The following is a 3957-nucleotide window of genomic DNA, read 5'->3' on the forward strand; positions in this document are numbered from 1 at the left end:
TAATCATAAACCAGTTATCTAAAGGTGTTAGCCTCAGTTTTTTCACCCATGAGATGGTGATAATAATACTTATTATGCAGAGTTGTTGTGTGGCTGTAATGAAGCATGGAGCATGAGAATCTCATACTCCATGCTAAAATGATAGCTATTTTTATACTTATAATAATTCTAATAATAGTAATTAAATTGTTCAAAATGATAATATTCATTTATATTGAGGCATTGTATTGACTATTCATAGAAACATTTACCAAAATAAATTTCATTTTACTTTACCCTCTCTGAGGATATATATTCCCTAATTCAATATGAATCTCATTATGAATAATAATTATCATGATAAATATGCTGATTTTCCTTCTATTTATTTTTAGGGAAGTATCCGTTACTGTTGAACGTAAAGAAACTTAAGCAAGTCTGTCTTATTCAAAATTTGCATGCTGCTTTCTTATGAAACTAGATTATAGAGTTGTATGAAATAAATTCATGCAGGTAAGACATTTATGTTTGGAAAACTGGGTGGTCAGTTTAGTATTTCAAAAGAAGATTTTAAATTTAAACCTTAAAAATGAGCTCTTTCAGCCTTATTTATAGACCATCCTTCATGCTTCATAAGTATTCCTTCATTGTAAACTAAGTAATAGTTTTTGTCACAGTGTATATAACTAAAATGGATTTTATATTCTATTATTTCAGAGTTAGTTGCAGTTTCTACTTCCTTACTTCCTTTTTTGAAAAATAGATTAATTCTACAAAAAGTTTTTTCCAGCTTTATTGAAAAATAATCGACATATTATAATTTGTAAATTTAAGAAATGATTTCTTATAACACTGCAAACTTAACATTGTGTAAATTTTGTACAATTTGATAAATTGGTATACATCTGTATTGCAATATAATCTACATAAAAATGTTAATACATCTACTATCTCATATAGTTGCCACTGTTTTTATGCATGTATCGTAAGGAATTTTAAGATCTACTCTCTTAGCAACTTTTATGTATATAGTACAGTAGAGATAAACTTCAGAGGTCTTGTGGGTTTTGTTCCAGAGCACCTCAATAAAGCGATTATCTCAATAAACTAAGTCAAATTATTATTTTTGGGGGTTTCCCAGTGCGTATAAAAAATAAACACTATACTGTACTGTTCAAAAGCATTATGTCTTTAAAGAAAAACAATGTATATACCTTAAGTAAACTAGTTCTGAGTAGATAGTGGGTCATAATTACTGATCACAGGTCACCATAACAAATACAATAATAATGAAAAAACTTGAAATATTGCAAGAATTACCAACATGTGACAGAGAGACACAAAATGAACAAATGTTGTTAGAAAAATGGAGGCAGCAGACCTATTTTATACAAGATTGCTATAAACTTTCAACTTGTAAGAATGTAATATATACAAAGTTTAATAAAGGGAAGCACAATAAAAAAGTATGTATATAATATTATCTATGATCATCATGTTGTACATTAGATTCTCAGAACTTTTGCATATTATAGTTGCAAGTTTGTACCCTTTGACCACCTTACTCCACCCCAGGTTCACCCCTTATCAACTCAACTCTAAGTTTCCTTTAGTTTGCCTTTTCTTCAGATTCTGTATGTAAGGGATATCATAATACATAAATTAAATATATATATATATATATATATATAATCTTTGAAATATTTCACTTAGTATAACACCTTCAAGATCCATCCATGCTGTTGTAAATGGCAGTATTTCTTAATTTTTCATGGTTAAGTAGTATTCCATAGTATATATATTTACCATACTTATTTTATTCATTCATCCATTAATGGATACTGAAGCTATTTCCATCTCTTGCTTAGAGTTAATAATTTTATAATGAACATACGAGTGCAGATATGGGGGCGCCTGGGTGGCTCAGTGGGTTAAGCCGCTGCCTTCGGCTCAGGTCATGATCCCAGGGTCCTGGGATCGAGTCCCACATCGGGCTCTCTGCTCAGCAGGGAGCCTGCTTCCTCCTCTCTATCTGCCTGCCTCTTTGCCTACTTGTGATCTCTGTCTGTCAAATAAATAAATATAATCTTTAAAAAAAAAAAAGAGTGCAGATATGTCTTCGAATAGTGACTTCGTATCCTTTAGATATATACCTAGAAGTGGGATTACTGAATCATATGGCAATTTTACTTTTAATAATATGAATAATCTCCATACTGTTTTCCATACAAATTTATATCCCTATCACAGTGCATAAGTTCCCCATTTTCCCCAATATTTACCAAAATTTGTTAGTTTTAATTTTTTGGTAGTATATATTCTAATAGATAGTAATATCTTGCTGTGTTTTCCAGAGGTAAACAACAACAACATAATGACTTTGCCCTGAGGTTTTACATTGAGCACTTTTTAATGCTCCTGTTGGTCATTTATATAACTTTTTTGAAAAAAAGTCTATTGAGATCCTTTTGCTATTTTTTAAATTATATATATTTTTATTTGTATCTGTTGGTTATTAACCTCTTTTCAGATATAAGATTTGTAAGTATTTTCTTCCATTCTGTGGATTGTGTTTTTATTCTCTGTATCTCTCTCTCTCTCTCTCTCTCTTTTTTTTTTTTTTGGCAATGCAGAAACTTAGTTTGATGTAATATCATTTATTTATTTTTGTTTTTTTTGCTTGTGTTTTTGGTCTGGTATCCAAGAAACTATTGGCAAGACCAATGTCAAGGAGAATTTTTCCTATGTTTTCCTTTAGGAAATTTAGTTTCATGCATCACATTTAAGTCTTTAATCTATTTCAAGTTAAGATTTATGAGTGATATAAGGCTCCAGTTTCATACTGTTTTATGTGACTCTTCAGTTTTAAATATCATTTATTGAACAGACTATCTTTACCCATTACATATGTTGGCCCCTGTCAAATATTAGGTGACTGTATGAAAGGATTTATTTCTGGACCCTCAATTCTGATCTGCTTCTTTATTGGTCTGTTTTTATGCCAGTATACTTTATTGTTTTGAGCATGGGGGCTTTGTAATATAATTTCAAATCAAGAAGTGTAATTTCTCTTCTTCATTCTTTCTTAGAACTGCTTTGATTATTTGTTGTCTTTTATGGTCTCTTATATATTTAGGATTCTTTACTTACTACTGTAAAAAAATAATATTGGATTTTTTAAAAATATTTTTTATTTATTTATTTGACAGAGAGAGATGACAAGCAGGCAGAGAGGCAGGCAGAGAGAGAAGAGGAAGCAGGCTGCCTGCTGAGCAGAGAGCCTGATGCAGGGCTCGATCCCAGGACCCTGGGATCATGACCTGAGCCGAAGGCAGCGGCTCAACCCACTGAGCCACCCAGGTGCCCCTAACTTTGGATTTTTGATAGGAATTGAATTTACAGATGGTTTCCGGTAGTATGGACATTTTAAAAATGTTAATTCTTACCGTTCATAAATATGGGCTATCTTTCCATTTGTATCTCCTTCAATTTCTTTATCAATGTCATCGTTTATGGGGTACAGATCTTTCATCTTCTTAGTTAAATCTTTTCCTAAGTATTTTATTATTTTTGATGCTATTGTGAATTAGATTGTTTTCTTTATTTTTTCAGATAGTTCATCATTAGAGTGTTAAAATGCTCCTGTCTTGTGCTTACTTTGGCAGCACATATACTAAAATTGGAATGATGCAGAGAAGATTAGCGTGATCACTGAACAAGGATGACATGAAAAACTGGGAAGCATTCCATATTAAAAACAAAACAAAACAAAAAAATTCTTGTCTTTTATATATTGATCTTGTATTTGGCAGCTTTACTAAATTTGTTTATTCAAATTTTTTTTGTGAATTTTTTAGGATTTTTTTACATATAAGTTCATGTTATCCAAAAAAAGAAAATTTTACTTCTTCCTTTTTTTTTGGCGTCTTTTATTTCTTTGTGCTCCTTGTTTCTCTGGCTAGGACATCCAGTACTATG

At 30.9% G+C, this 3957-nt stretch overlaps 1 non-coding gene across 1 annotated transcript; it reads left to right on the forward strand.

Annotated features, from left to right (window-relative positions):
- The first annotated feature begins 3628 nt into the window (after positions 1 to 3628).
- Positions 3629 to 3735, forward strand: LOC123388138. Its single transcript, XR_006602697.1, has one exon. It is a non-coding gene; the product is annotated as a U6 spliceosomal RNA (small nuclear RNA).
- The last annotated feature ends 222 nt before the right edge of the window (positions 3736 to 3957 follow it).

The sequence above is a fragment of the Mustela putorius genome, unplaced genomic scaffold, assembly GCF_011764305.1.
Source record: "Mustela putorius furo isolate JIRA1106 unplaced genomic scaffold, ASM1176430v1.1 tig00003875_pilon_pilon_pilon, whole genome shotgun sequence".
NCBI classification, from domain to species: Eukaryota; Metazoa; Chordata; class Mammalia; order Carnivora; family Mustelidae; genus Mustela; species Mustela putorius.